The 16,295-nt window shown below is 45.8% G+C and overlaps 1 protein-coding gene and 1 long non-coding RNA gene across 2 annotated transcripts in view; one reads left to right on the top strand and one right to left on the bottom strand.

The window, feature by feature from the left end:
* Positions 1-16,295, bottom strand: part of CSMD2 (CUB and Sushi multiple domains 2) — a 743,482-nt gene that overhangs the window by 285,605 nt on the left and 441,582 nt on the right. The window lies entirely within an intron of this gene.
* LOC142819891 (uncharacterized) lies at positions 1,881-12,345 on the top strand. Its single transcript, XR_012897570.1, has 3 exons — positions 1,881-1,928; positions 11,269-11,360; positions 12,119-12,345. It is a non-coding gene; the product is annotated as an uncharacterized LOC142819891 (long non-coding RNA).

Below are 16,295 nucleotides of genomic sequence, written 5' to 3' on the forward strand. Positions count from 1 at the left end.
GCAGACAGATCCGGTAAATGAGAGAAGCAATATGATCATTAGAGGCAGCTCCCTCTCCCCACAATGGTGTGCTGTGGAAAGCACTATTGTATTAGATTCACTTTGGTGCATTTCAACTGCAGAAGAGTCCACATTTCAGAAACATCTTTATGAGACAGAGATTAAAAACAAAAAATCATCCCTGGGGAGCGATGGATTACCTGCATCCAGACAGGGTGCTGACCTCCATTCTCTCTCCTCTTCTCCCCTTCCCAGATGTGGCTGACAAGCGAATGGATGCTTTAATGTACTGCATGCACACTGGCAATGCAATTCATAGATTCTAGGGCCTGAAGGGCTCTTTGTGATCTTCTAGTCTGATCCCCGGTTTGACACAGGCTAGAGAACTTTCCAAAATATGTCCCAGAACAGAGCTTTTGGGGGGAAAAAAAACCCTCTGATCTCGATTTAAATATTGTCACTGATGGAGAATCTACCCCGATCTTTGGTAAATTGTTTCAATGGCGAATTAACCTCATTGTTAAAATGTAACACCTTATTTTCAGTCTGAACTTGTCTAGTGAAATTGTGTTACAACTTTCTCTGCTAGATTAAAGAAGCCAATAGCCAATATCTGTTCCCTATATCGGCACTTCATGAACCTTTTCTTTGTTAAGTAAATAGATGGATCTCCTGAAGTCTATCACTAGAAGGCATCATAAAGAGATAATTTTGCAACTGTATCCTCCAGGCATACTTGTCCTAATGGCCACTGCTGACAAAGTCATATGGAATTTACAATCATATACAAAAGTCTTGGCCAATTAACTCTAGTCTGTTTTATGATATTTAAATGTGGACCACCAACCAATGTATTGACTTATGTGCATATACACTGCAGGCCTCTCTGGATGGAGTAGAAGACCCTGTGGCAGGGTGTCTGCCCCGCACTGGCCCTACGAAGGGTTAAATCCAGCCCTGGAAGAGGGCTAGGGTAGCGGAGGAAGCAGCTACGGCATACAGCAGCCAATAAGGGCCCATCTGCGGGCTGTGTAAATAGAAGCTCCTAGAGAGAAGAGAGCAAGAGGGACCTGGCTGGCAAGGAAGCTACAGAGGCTTCCCATAATAGAGCAGGTCTGGGGAAAGGCAGCCAGAGCTGGGGAGCTTGGGCCTGACCCCACTCCCAGGTTGTAGGGCCTAAGACAAGGCCTGAGGATACTTGGGCAGTAGGGAAGCAGCCAGGGTAGGCAAAGGCAGCAAGTCCGCACCCCCTTGCCAATCATGAGTGGTCATGGGTCCCTGAGGCAAGGTGGGTGTAGGGGCCTGGGGTTCCCTTGGAGGAGAGGACCCCAGAGTGTGGGGGCCCAGTGATACGGTACAACAATGCGGAAAAGGCACCATTGGCCTGGAAGGACAGAGGGCCTGAACCAACAGAAGACAAGGTCACAGGGGGCGAGACACTGGCCAACAGGGGGCGCTCCGAGACTGAAAAGCTAATTCCCAATGAGACCAGTAGGAGGCGCCATGGCAGTGAGGCACAGCCCTGTTACAGGCCCGCTCTAAAGTGTGATATCAAGATACCTTCTAGTACCTAGATTAGCTGTGGAGGAGGAGAGCTGTTAACACTTCACCAGCTAGAAGCAGAAGCCTTCTTTAGCACAGGTGGTAAAAAGCCTATGTCGGGACTCCCAAGTTTTACCCTTGCTTTTAACCAGGAGTTTGTATCCATGGAATTGTTACAATAGGCCTGAATCCACCTGTGATAGGGTGGACAAGGCCCTGAGCCCACAAAGAGCCATAGAGCAGTCCTCCAGGCCGGCTAGAGGAGCTGGGAAGAAACCAGCCAATCAGGGGCCTGGAAAAATTACATAAGAAGCTGCAGCACCAGAATCAGGGCAGACAAAGACCAGACTAGAGGGAGAGAGGACCACGGGAACTGACTGGCCTGAGTAAGCAACTCTACAGAGGATACTGGGATGGGCCCCTGTTAGCGGTGTACTCCGGAAGAGATTTGAGATACACAGAAGTGTGACTCAGCCAGAGGGCTGAGTAGCTAAAAAGGCTTTGCAAAGTGAGGGTGGTGCAGGCAGACACACTCGGCCAAATGGGGGTGCTCACGAGAGGCGTGTGTCACCTTGTTACACCGCCAGCCAAAGCGCCAAGCCTGAACTGTATGCAGAAGTCCAATAGAATGGAAGGAAAAGGTTTACTTTTCCCATAGGTTTTTGGAAGCATCTTACATTGGGAATTCCTTCCCTGCTTAGTAAAGTTGCTGAAAAGCCCTAGAATGGAGCAAATGCTCTCAGATTCTGTGCTCCTCAGAGAAAGTACTACAAAACGCAGGTGTCTATAGACGTGCTATTGGTTTCCACCATTTCTCAGTTTTGTAGGACTTCCCCACATGGGCCCACACTTAGCATTGAAAATCAACAATCCCTACAAAGCTGCCAGTGGAATAGCCCCTTGCTGATGTCTCCTCATGCACACAATCAGAATATGTTTCCATTTAGCGACTGCACTGCCTGGCGCACTGCAATTGTTAATAGAGGTCAAGAGCAGGCTGTTCGAAGTGACAGAAGACAAAGGTGGAGAGTGGGAGGGATTTCATTAGCCGTACACTCCCCTTGAATGTTCTGCAAACATCCATTAGGCAGGTCAGGGAGCTCATAAACCACTGTCTGCAAATAGCTGATAGAAAACATCGAGCGCTCAGAAAGCAAAGCGGGCGGACCTGTTTCCTTTGAAAAACCAGCAATGTAAAATGTTTGATACGGGGTAGAACCTATTCATAGTTTAGCGGGAAAGAATGTGAAAGAAAGAAATAACCCACCCAGCAGCGGAGAACAGAACTAATGGCTACAAAAGGTGTATGTGCTACTTATACAAGGCCGGGATACCTGTTTTGTATTGAGTCTTCTGGAACTGCTGCTTCAAATACAAATCTATTATAGCTGCTTATCAGTCATTGGGGTTGAATGGTTCAGCTCTTTGGAGGCTCTGGATATTTATATCTTTATATACATACACACACACACAATACTCGCACACAATGTATATACCCACACACTCAGACACACACACATATATATGCCAGATACTATATAAAAACACCTACCTGCTCTCAGAAGCAGGTATATACATGCACGTACAGATATTCATCAAGAGAGACAGAATGTGATAACACAGGGTTTTAATGGCATGAATTTGGAGAGCCTTGTGGCTCCGCAGTGGAAACGCTGCCCTCCCGAGCTGCAGCACTGTGCTTTTCACCACAAGACCATCCCTACAGGTTCTACCCCCGTACTCTGAAAAGATGGGTACCCCCTATCAATGCCTATGTAACACTGTAACGGGTCCACCCGCTGGTGAGCGCCCTACTGCAGTCAAGTGGCCCTGTGCAAGGCCCCTGCCTGGTGGTCCTGTCACCTTCAAAGTCCTGAATCCAGGGCCTGACTAGTCCTGTCCACAGTGCTAGTTAGTCTCTAGTGCGCTTGTGGTCAGTCTTTTGCCACTTGGTCTGGCTCTTACCCAGACCTAGGTTCAGCTCACTGGGAGCTGGCCGAAGTGCTGATCTCCCTGTCAGGGTATAGACCTGGCTGGGTCAGGCTCCTGAAAGGAATTGCCAGGCCCTAGCCTCCCAGCCTCTTTTATATCCCTCTGCTGGGTCCTGATTGGCTGCCACAGAGACAGCCACTCTATAGTGCCTGGATGACCTCTTCTCCGCTCCTCTTGTTGGGATGGGGTGCGGCAAGGCCGCTGGCCTCCTGCAGGGGATGTCGGGGCCTAGTCCAGCCCACCACAAACAGTGACAGGTGGAACCAAAACTGGGACCTCTAGAGCTCAGTGCATGATTCTCTATGACAGGAGCTACACGCCAGCTGGTTCTCAGTGAAGGCTGTAGAGCAGACTCATTGATCTCTGTAAAGCCACTAGGTGGGACAGTGCACCACACCCAGAAGATGTGCAAGTTAAGTACTTCCCTAAAAGCCAGCTGGCTCTCAGCTAAGGCTCATTATTCTCTCTGTAAGTGGTCTTGGTGGCTCTACATGGGAGAGTCCATCACACTCAGCTGATGTGCCAGTTACACCTATATTTACTGATCCCCCCCATTCATAACCCTTCTATGGAATCCTTTCGACCCGCATCTCAACCATCCTAATATACAATGAACACGATATCATTGGTGTTCATTAAATCTTATTAGCAGCAGCCCTGGGATCAGCACCGTCCATCAAGCCATGCCAGAAAGCAATTTACAAAGATTCAGGGCCAGAGCCAACAGAAGAACAGGCTCAAGTTGAGGCATAAGCGTAGCCAGCAAAGGACACAAAAGCAAACACTTTGCTGCCTCGGGACCTAAGCTATGAAGCTGCAGAGCACTTGGGCCTGATTTGCCTCCTTGGCAGACCCTGTTTACTCTCACAGGTTTATCCTCTGCGAGGAGACACAGGCCTTGGAAATCCGACTGAAACCCCTTCCCCCCATTTTAAAATCTCAGCGGGGGTTAATTCATTCTGATTCTTTCTCTGGGTGGGTGTGCTGAAGCCACTTGCCCTGTTCTTTGGGGTTGTGCTGGGCGGGGTCTTAACACTCAGAGCTGTGCTGTGAAATTGACACCTGGCTGCAGGGCATGTTCCAGTGAATAACCCTGCCATCCCTTTAAAACAGCCATCTGGCACAGGAGAGGTGACACCGCACAAGCCCCACAAGGTGAAACTCTGACCCCACTGAATGGGTGTCAGAACTTGTAGGGATGGTGTTTTGTCAATGGGTGTTTTGCCAATGATGTCAATAGGGCCAGATTTTCCCCCTTGGGTGTTTTTATAATCATCTCCCATGTTTTCAGCTCTGGCATGGGAGGCACAGGCGGCTGAGACAGAAGTGTAGGGCAAGTCCACCTCCCACAGAAGTCAATGGAATGCAGAGGCTCATTGCTTTTGTAAAATCAGGCTGTGATTCGACGGGGAGGTGGGTACTCGGAATGAAAGAGAGCAAAGAGAGACGTGCAGCCGTACAAAGAAAGAAAGGACTCGCTCTCTCTCTGAGCCACTGAATGGAAAGAAAGAAGCTCACAGAGGCACTTCCCAACAAGCTGGTTTTCTGAAAGTTCCTCTCTCATTCCTATTTGCTTGGACAGAAACTCTTCCCTTCTGCATTACAGTATGAAGCCCACAAGTACAAAGAGCTCTATGGGGAGAGGGGGGGTGGCAGATTTAAGAAGGTCCTTTCCCTTCTACTAGGCGTGTTCCTCTCTGTGAGCATTGTGCAAAGAAACCAAGATGCTTCAAGCCTAGCGCTGGTTGGAAAATGGATCTGTTGCCTGCAGGGTAAGTAACTTGTAGGAGTGTTGTGACTAATTACGACTTAGAGTCATCAAAACGCATGTCATACTTTTCATCTCCATCCTTTTGAAAAATTAGATCGTTCATAAATAATATGAACGGGAGAATGCAGTGTAAAAGACTGAACAAAACAGAATGTCAAACTCAAAAGGAAGCATTTCAAGACTTTTCTGAAAACGTCACTGAAATCGACATATTATTGTGAAACATTTCGAACGGGATGAAACTGCATTTCCTAACAAAAAGTTCTTCCACTTAAATGTTTTCAGCCGGCTCCCCCTAGCTCCCAGGTAGTTTGGTGCTGGGTGGTATTGGTGAATTTGCATATTGGCATATAATGAAGGCAGCCTCGATTTTCAAAACTATCGATCACCGGGGGTGTTTCAGTGTCCAGAGGTTCCATCTGAGACATGGAAAAGACACTTGATTTTCTGAGTAGAGTGGTCAGCGTACATCCCCCTTACAGAGGCACCCAAAATTTAGGGCATTGTTTTCTTAGAGCCCAATCTCACACCCCCATGGGAGCCTTTTCCTTAACTTCAGTGGAAAGTGGGAATCAGACCATTAAAAGTGTGCTTAAGCATGATGCAAAATAGTCAATTGGCTCATCTGTACAACCTTGTATACAGTGGTGCAATTGCACAAGTCGTTCATACTGGAGGAAGCTACGCTCTGGAGAGAACTGCAGCATGATTCAGGATTCACAAGCTGCTAGAAACCTATTTCCTTTTGTTGGTTCACAGAGTGGGGGGGAAGTGGCAAAGGAAACAAAGCTCAGAAAGAAATTCACCCTGCTCCTTGGGCTTAAATCTCCCTTCGTGCCCACCATCTAAGGGCATGTCTACACAGCACGCTTATTTCGAAATAAGCTATTCTGGAATAGTTCTTCCAAAAGAGCTTATTTCGAAATAACAGGTCTACGCTGCAGGGAAGCCTCAAAATGAGTCCGAGACAGGCTTCCCTAATGTAGATGCGCTATCTCAATTTAGAGCCCCAGGAGGAAAAACTTAGCCATTCTATTTCAAAATAGCAGCAATGGAGTGTCTACAAACATGCCTTATTTCGGAATAGCTATTTCAAAATAGGCGTTATTCCTCATAGAAGGAGGTTTACAGATTCTGGACGAAGCCGTCCGTTATTTCAAAATTATTTTGAAAGAACGGAATAGCTGTGTAGAGGCTCGCTTTGTTATTTCAAAACAATGTTAGTTATCTAGAAATAACGGTGCAGCGTAGCTGCACCCTAGGCTGGAGCTCCAGGCAGAAATAAAAGAATCCAGCAGGCTATCACTCATTAAAATCCCGCATGGCATAATGTCAGATTACTCCAGCTAAGTTTGATGGGCCTCTTTAAAGGCAAATCAGAGACAGCTGACTCCAAATGGATCTCAGGTCAGTGCACTGTAAGCTAAAAGCCTGAACGTATGTTGATTCAGCAGACACCAAAGCTTGGTCCATCATGGTGGAAATGGGGAGGGGAAGAAGTACACAGAAGCTGGCTCGAGAGACTTTGATGCCCAGGATACTGGGGGCTTTCCATAAAGCAGGACCAACTAAAAAGCAAATACAAGCAGTCCCCAGGTTACATGGATCCGACTTACATCGGATCCCTACTTACAAACGGGGTGAGGCAACCCCGCACTAGCTGCTTCCCCCCAGCAGACCAAGGAGACGCGAAGCTAGCGCCCCCCCAGCAGACCAGGGAGACGCGGAGCGGCTTTTCTCAGCAGACACCTCAGCTTGAGAATAAAGGACTGAGGGAAGTGAGGTGTGGGAGAATAAAACTGAGCTCTGGAGAAATGTTTGGCTAGAGTTTCCCCTACAATATGTACCAGTTCTGACTTGCATACAAATTCAACTTAAGAACAAACCTATAATCCCTATCTTGTACGTAACCCGGGGACTGCCTGTATGCACATATAATTGATGGAGAGCATTCAGGAAAAGGAACAAACAATAGGATGCATGGCTTCCCATAGGAGCTGGTGTGTACTAGCAGCTCTGGCATGGATTCCAAGGGACAAGTGGTCAAGAAGATGGACTGGGTTTCTTTAGCAGTGCATTGGAACAGTTCCTTGCATCACAAAGAGATCTGAGACGTGAAACAGATCAATGGATGTCTGTCTCTGTACAGCAAACACTTGTTAACAGCAGCCACTAAAGTGACTGTTCTAATCCTCTGAATCTAGGAGAAATGCAAAATGCATCGGTGTGATTTGTACAGAAGAACCATCGGACGGGAAGGAAAAAATGTATCGTCTCTTGGGACAGGTGGCAATTAGCACTGTATATATACATATGGATAGCTATCTCAGCTGTTTCTCTAACCCCCGTAACTGTTGTATTGGAGCACCTCACAATCTTTAATGTATTCATCCTCATAAGACTTCTGTGAGGCAGTGCAGTGCTATTGCCCCATTTCACAGATGGGAAGCAGAGGCACGGAGGGACTAGATAACTTAACCAAGATCACACAAGAAGTCAGTGGCAAGGCAGGGCACTGAAGCTAGAACTTGCAAATCCTAGTGCCTTACCTGATGGACTGTCCTGCTTCCCCAAAGTCCCATGTCCAGGTTATGAGCTAGATTTTCAGGTGCACTCAGCTCGAATTCAGGAATAAAGGGCTAATTTTTTAATTAAAACATTGAGCATTCAGCAGTTCCCACTGGGACACTATTATATTATTGGTGAGAATCCCCATTGCCCGGAGCCTTGTGCACTCCTTTGCATCTGTGTAAAATGTATGTAAATGCCCCTAAAATGGAGCGGTAGTGTTTTGTACTAATTTTACATGGGTACAACAGACAGGACAAAGTGCAAGACAATGGGCAATCAGGCTTTACTTTAATCATATTATCTAAATGCACTTTCCCAAACGTATATTACATATACACAAATGAACTGTCTTGCAGCACCTTTCATCTGAAGAAGTGGGCTATGCCCAGGAAAGTTCATAATCCTATCTGCATGTTTTGTACATCTCCAAGGGTACGTCTAGACTACAGGCTTTTGTTGACAGAGGCTTTGTTGACAGATACTGTCGACAAAGCTTCCGTTGACAAAGAGTGTCTAGACGACATCCAGTTCTGTCGACAAAGCAAGCCGCTTTGTCGACATGAGAGTGTAGACACAAAGCACAGTGTAGATGCAATGACGCCTTCTGTCGACAAAACTCTGTCGACAAAAGGTGTTATTCCTCGTAGAATGAGGTTTACCGACGTCGACAAAACTTCCAAGTTCTGTCAACATTATGTTGACAGAACTGGCAGTAGTGTAGATGCAGGTATAGTGTGGTCGACAAAAGGTCAACAAAACCCTGTAGTCTAGACACACCCTAAGGTGTTGCAAGACTGTTGCTATTGTTCAAGGCTTGGGGACTCCTCCACACCCCGTGACACCAGGTACAGAGGGAATCTTGAGTCTTACATTCGGCAGAGTGCCTCCATTTCTTAGCTCCACGGAGCTCCAGCTGACGGCTCAGATTAATGTTCAGAAGGGCTCTTCAGAGCCAAAAGACTAAGTCTGCCCTTAAATGACAATAACATGGAATTCGTCTTTCATCTGCCAAACTCCTCCACCTCCTGCCTGCTGTTAGTTGGGGAAAGAAGCCTCTGTCAGCCTCGGATTTGAAACCTAGCCTACACCCAGTCCAGATTCAGATGCAAACACCACCTTCTCAGGGGTCTGAGACTTGTGCATCATCACCAGGACTACGTCTACACTGCGGCTTTTGCCGCGAGAGCCAATGCATATCACCACACTTCATTTGCATAATTTATTCGGAGCTGATTTTGTACAAGGAGCGTGGACGTTTTCTTTTTGCGCAAAACCCCCTTTTTCTGCAGGATTGGTATACCTCCTTTTTTGGGACATTAGGATCTTGTGGAAAAAGGGTTTTTTTGCAGAAAAAGAAAACGTCCACACTGCATGTTTTTGCGCAAAAACCCCTTCCTCAAAAAGGCGCAGAATAAATTATGCAAATGAAGCGCTAGAATATGCTAATCCTCGCTTCATTTGCATAGGCGCTCGCAGCAAAAGCCGCAGTGTAGACGCAGCCCAGGAATAAACCTACAGTGGGTCTCTACTGTCCACGAAATACAGTGAATTCCAACTCACTCCCCTGCAGCTCTATTAGGCAAACCAAAGACTTTGTCTTTGTAGCAATATAAGGAGCTACACATTGAAAGACTCTCTCAGAACCTGTTTTTCAATAGGAAAACAAAACACATTGACACCAATAGCCCTTGGATGAGGCCCACAGGACACTGAGTAAGAAAATCACTTATTTGCTAACAGCCGTTTTCTGGACTTTACCAATACTTCAATTAACTCCTCTAGCCTCCGTTCTCCACTCCATCATTTCTGATGGACAGAAAGCACCCTGCGCTAACCCGGTGTGGGCTCTTCATCCCTGTGAGGAGCTAACCAGACAGAGCTGCATGGATCGGTCTTTTAGCTCAGGCAGGAGAGACCCAGGGGCTTGGATTCAGAAGTTTCTGATTCAATTCACGTGCACGATCCAGCCGGGGCATTGTTACAAGCACAGTACTGAGACACAGGGGATTATAACCATAGGTCTGGGGCATGGAGGATGGGTAAAAATTGGATCAACTCAGAATTCTTGCCAATGCAGCACCTGGTAAGGACATGAAAATTCTTTTACTCATTTGTTATGCAGCAATGTAAAGAAAGGCCCAGTGAAATAGGCACTAGGCAAGAAGTCAAGAAATCTAGCCTCTATTCCCAGCCCCACCCCTGGTCTGCTTGGTGACGTTAGACAAGTCACTTCACCTCCCTTTCCCCTCTACTCTTGATCTATTCTGTGAGCTCTGCCAGGCAAGGATGGTCTCTGGTGTGTACAGGTTGGACCTTTCTAGTCTGACACCCTCCGGACTGACGGATGCCAAATCAGAGCATTTGCCAAACCATGAGAGGTCCATATTGTAATGAGTGGGTTTCTTTTTATTTTTATTTTGCTGCAAAATAAAAGCCTGCACCTAGCCAAGGCTTATTGGCTCTCTTCATAACATAACGTTAGGGCTGTTACACAATTTTATTGCATTGCCGCAAGGAAATAAGTAGATAAAGCATAAAAACTATGCCTACGCTTAGCGGTATTACCAGCCCATCCACTGCTTGCTGGGCTCCTGGAAGACATTTTAGGGTAAATTAGCGCTGAATCACAGCCCAGAACACCTTAGCATTCTTAGGTGGACCTCATTACCCAGGACGAGGGCCATATTTCACCTCCCCTATAGTCATTTTTAGTGGGGTGAATTTCTGCATCAAAATCTAACTAGGTAAATAATTGACTTAAATAAGCATGCCTGGAAGGATATAAGCTGTTTTTTCTCCAGAGAAGCAAAAAGTCTAGAAACCTAATCAGTGTTTCTCAACCATTTTTTTAAAGTAACCCTTTTAAAAAAAAATATATATATATATATATATATATATATATATATATATATATATATATATATATAAAGTACCCCCAGTATCTACAGTTTTCAGACACAAAATTTTTTTTCTTCCATTGCAACACACTTGTTTAAACAACTGAATTGTAGCCAGGCGGGCGATGAAATTTTTGGGTGTAAAAAGTACAATCATGATAAAACACTGTAAAACTTAAAATAAAAATTCAGTTTTCTCCAAATTTCAGTTGTGTTCACGTACCCCCCCCCCCCCCCCCCGACTTCTCTCAAGTACCTCTAAGAGTACTTGTGTCACTGGTTGAGAAACACTGGACTAAATGACTATCTGTAAACAGCCTCCTTTGTCCTTTAAGTCTTAGGAGAGGTTGGTCGTAGGAAGTCACATGACCACCCCAATGGGTAGGGGCTGAGCAAGGAAGTGTCCAAGTAAGGGTGGAAGGTGGAAACAGAATTCCCACCCAAAGTGCATTCTATAGAACAACAGGAAGTTAGCAGGTTCTTTGTCTTTGACAGAGATGGTACACCCCAGGGGATGAACCAAAGACCTCAGAGAGAAGGATTTTTCCGTGGCTTGGAGGCTTAGCTGAAATAAAAACAGTTTTAGGGTAAGTTTGTGCTGAGGTTAGAGTTTCAGAATTAGCGATGCAGTTTTTTGTTATTAAGTTTGTAATCTACTTTTCTCTGACTGTTCTCACTTACAACCACTTAAATCCTACTGCTTGTATTTAAGGAAATCACTGTTGTTTTCTATCAAGCCCAGAGTAAATAACTGATCCCTGGGGGAGCAATCAGTAGCTGCGTCTAGAGTGGCATGTTTTTGAGGAAATACTTTTAACGGAAAAGTTTTTCCGTTAAAAGTATTTCCGCAGAAGAGCATCTAGATTGGCAAGTGCCTTTGCGCAAAAGATTTGCTTTGGCGCAAAAGCATCTATGCCCAGGATAGACGCGGTTTTGTGCAAGAACGCTCCAGCGGCCATTTTCGCCATCGGGGCTTTCTTACGAAAAAAATTCCCGTCCCTGCCTACACTGGCCCTCTTGTGCAAGAACACTTGTGCAAGAGGGCTTTTTCCCAAGTAGGAGCATTAGATCGTACATTAGATCGTCAGTGCTCTTGCGTAAATTCAAGCGGCCAGTGTAGACAGGCGGCAAGTTTTTGTCAGTCTAGACGGACCCAGTGTGTATATTCCCCCTTTCATTGTTAAAGTGGGCTTACTAAATAACTCATTTGGGGTTTTGATCTCATTTGGGGAGTGATGTCTTGGGAACCTGGGCCCCATACTGCATCTTCCTTGGACCTAAAAAGTTTCAGTGTCTGTATTGCTCCTTGGATGGTGGGGGTGATCTCAGCTCTGTTCCTTGGCAGGGGGGGTTCCGGGGATGTGACCCAGCAAGACAGAGTGGTGAGCAGCCCCAGAGAGCAAGGCGGCGAATGTCAGTGGCTTTGTCAGCATTCCCGGAAGAGCGCCGCCCATGGGTCTTCTGTGACCGCACCCATCACAGCATGTTACTCCTGCTACTTAGAGTAAGATCAGCACAGGCAGTTGAACACTACCAAAGTGCTCTATGCTTGCATTACACTTAAAAGATACACTAAACCCAAGATGAATGCTAAGATCTATAGCTATTTAAACATACTACATAAGCAATACTCCAATTCGGCAACGTCTTCGTCTTGACTGTATACGGATCCATTAACTGTGATTTCTTTCTTGCAATTAGGGAACCCAGTGGCTGTAAAACTGAGGATGACACTCGTTAATAAGTTGGGTGTCATTTCATTTGTATTTGCCATGTACAAATTGCCTCCTCACGAAACGTTTTTCACCTTGTCATTTGGCCCAAAGGGTTTGCAAAATGAAATGGGTTTTATGATACTGGCTGATCGGGGGAAAGCCAAGTGAAGGGACGGTTCCAGCGCAGGCTTTGGGGACACCACAGAGAGGTGCCTTCTGCAGCTCATGATCTGGTGCTTTTCAGCAAGACCGAACACAAACTGGTACCCTAGAACAAGGCAAAGAGCTTAGGAGAAGGACACAGCACACTAGTCAGCGAGGAAACAACAAGAAGTCCTATGGCACCTTATAGACTAACAGATTTATTGGAGCATCAGCTTTTGTGGGCAAAGACCCACTTTGTCACATGCCTCTGACGAAGTGGGTCTTTGCCCACAAAATCTGATGCTCCAATAAATCTGTTAGTCTATAAGGTGCCACAAGACTTCTCGTTGTTTATGTAGATTCAGACTAACATGGCTACCCCTCTGATACTAGTCAGCGAGTGGCTTTCAGGGACAGGGGCCACTCCGAGAAAGACTCTCTCCTTTTAGACTCATGCGGGTTTCAGCTACAATGCACAGACCGTGAGTCTGCCTATGGGGTAAGGAACTCATCTAATTCCAACTCCACTCATCTGCCTAACACATGGGGCATCACCATGTGAATGCCTCAAACAGATTCCTTTGGGCTACTATCCTACAGGACCTATTAGTAGGTAACTTTGCTGCAATGAACAGTCTATTTGTCTGTATAGATTCTGGTGTTAGTACTCTTCCTCTCTAATTGCTAACTAATGGTCCTTATCTGCTTCTTTTAACTATCTAGTTTTTAGGTGCTTATAGACTATCAGTTTTGCCCGTTACATACCAGCTTGGTTTTCTCTTTGATATTTATATATCCACTGCCTCCTTTTGTCTCCCTCCTCCCCCGCCCTTCTCCCCTATTTATTTTGGTTCTGGACATACAACACTCCAGTCATCTGAAGAAGTGGGCTGTGCCCACAAAAGCTCATGATACCATCTGTTAGTCTTTAAAGTGCTACCAGACTATTTGCTATTTTTAAAGTTTATCCTGTACAGACTAACTCGGCTACCCCTCTGAGTCTATTCTAAGAGAGGTGCAGCTGTAGCGAACATGCACCTTTTACTCCTGAAGGTTGGGGCATGAGGCTCTGGATATTTTTAGGGTCACAGCAGCCTAGGGTTTCCTGGCTTGCACTGCCCAGGGATCTGTTGGACAAGCAGCCTCATCTGAGCGGAAGAGGAAGGTGCATTCACACTGGTGATGGGACCTCTCTTCCTGCAAAGCTATGGTGCTCCCCTTGCTCTTCTCGCTGCAAGGTTCTGGGAGGTAAATAAAGTAGAAAAATGCAGAAAACTATAAGAAATCATATCATGGGAGTCACCGCTACAGCAAGCACATTTAAAGGGGGGAAGGAAAAGCAGCACCTGCAGCATTTGTTATAGAATATAAAGGTTGGACTTCTCTAGTCCAGAATTCTCTAGTCTGGAAACATCCATGTTCCACAATGGTTTTAGTTAGGTGGATGTCAAATTTTCATGGGTGCAGCCAAGTTTCCCGCAATCCCATAAAGTTTGTTTACAACCACCAGTTCTAGCAGTCATTGGGTAAGCCTACACAGCAGCGCTATTTCGGAATACTTCTGGTATCACGAAATAGCTATTCCACATCTTTGAAACAAGCCTGTTATTTCAAAATATAATGAGCTCCCGATTCCAAAGTCCCTGTAAACCTCATTCCACGAGGATTAAGGGATGTTTCGGAATAGCAGACAGCTCCAAATGACGAAATAAGCTATTTTGAAATTAACTCAAAATAAGCTACACAATTTGCATAGCTCAAATTGCGTAGCTTATTTCGAGCTAAGAGTGCAGTGTAGATGCACCCCTAGGGTTCGTCTAGACTACAGGCTTTTGTCGACAGAGGTTTTGTCGACAGATATTGTTGACAAAGCCCCTGTCGACAAAGAGCGTCTAGACTACAGCCAGTTCTGTTGACAAAGCGAGCCGCTTTTTCAACAGTGTCTAGATGCTCTCTTTTGAAAAAGCACAGTGTGGATGCAATAGCGCCTTTTGTCAACAGAACTCTGTCGACAAAAGGCGTTATTCCTCGTAGAATGAGGTTTACCGCCATTGTCAAAACTGCCACATTCTGTCTACTTACTGTTGACAGAACATGGCAGTAGTGTAGACACAGGTATAGTTTTGTCAACGCAAGTCCACTTTTGCCGACAAAACCCTGTAGTTTAGACACACCCCCAGTGTTTTGTGCTGTTATTTAGCTCTGATTTACCCCTAAATGTCCTCTAACAGCCCAGTGAGTAGTGGAAGTATTGGTAATGCTGCTAGACAATATTGACCTCCCGTGATCGGGAAAATTCTCTTGTTCCGAACTGATCAGGTCCCGATAGTGCCAGACTAGAGAGGTTCAAACTGTATTAGAACTCCCTGACTGGCACTGTAGCACCAATCGTGAGATTCAAAGGTTGCCCTAGCCCCAGCCAGAGATCAAGCAACCGGTTTAGCACTTCTTCAGATCAAGCCATCTGTAACATTTATGCACATCAAAGGCAGAACACAACCTAGGAATAAAGGTAGGCTCTTTTTAATTTTCCCTACATTCCAGAGGGAGAAGACCTATTAGATGAGACAATGTTACCTTTACCAGCACAGGATGGTGTCTACAATACGTACTTAAAATCTTTGTCTGAAGTAATGAGGCTAATTCCACTTCTCTTCGGAAGCTATTCCATAAGCTAAGTGCTCAGCATTGTAACTTGGATGTTCAGCCTTTATTTTCCTCTGTTTGGTTTAATAACATTATCCCCTGTACTACTCTCTGCAAACATGATGTCGACATCCTATAAATATTCATAAGCCACCATGCTCCATCCCGCCAAGGCATTGCTCAACCAAGAGAGATGTAATGCTATTGAGCTCTATTAGGTTTTCTTGTATATCCCCCGTAGACACTGCTACAACATTGCTGGACTACCACAATCGGCATCCTACTAGAAGGACCTCTCAGCTTGAAAGCAATACGGCAATTTCCCCATGCCCTGAAAATTCATAGGCAAACAGTTTTAAAGGTGGGCAAATCCACTAGAAAACAATCCTATTTTCCAAGTTCCAGGCACTTCAAAATGGCCACTGAAGTCAACAGCAGCAGCACTTGCTCAGTGCTTCTTAAAATCCTGTATCTAGAGTCCTAGAAATAGGTTTTGGTATCTGGTTTTAGGCACCACGTTTTAAAGTGTTGGCCCCCAATTAATAGAGGAGTGACATGGTTTTAACCAACGGGATTTAGAGAGTAAACAAGATGCATGGTCTATGGAGAAAAGAGCTTTCTAAAAAGATCAAATGAAATTTGTTTAGCTACTAACACCTGAGTTCCAGACTGGAAGCATGTCCAGAGTGGCATCCGTGTGCCTGTCTGTCTTTATGCCTGTCTGTGAGTCCATTTGTTCAAGAACTCCTAAACGGTTTGGTTGTTCCAGGACAACTGGAAGCCCCAAGAAGAGGACTGTTCTCCAAAACATGCAAAGGGAGCAGCTGCTATTCAGAGGGATGCAATATGACAGTGGTGACTGGGGACAGTGAGTCCACAGTGGGGAGCTATCCTACAGGATGTCCACTGGGGGCAGCCGTACTACCGAGGTAGTGGTTAGTAGGGCTGGGGCTCTGCCATTTTGCCTTGCCAGCACAGAGCGTAAGTAGCCTCCCTGCCTCAAACCTTTGTCCCCCC

The sequence above is a fragment of the Pelodiscus sinensis genome, chromosome 25, assembly GCF_049634645.1.
Source record: "Pelodiscus sinensis isolate JC-2024 chromosome 25, ASM4963464v1, whole genome shotgun sequence".
Lineage (NCBI taxonomy): Eukaryota > Metazoa > Chordata > Testudines > Trionychidae > Pelodiscus > Pelodiscus sinensis.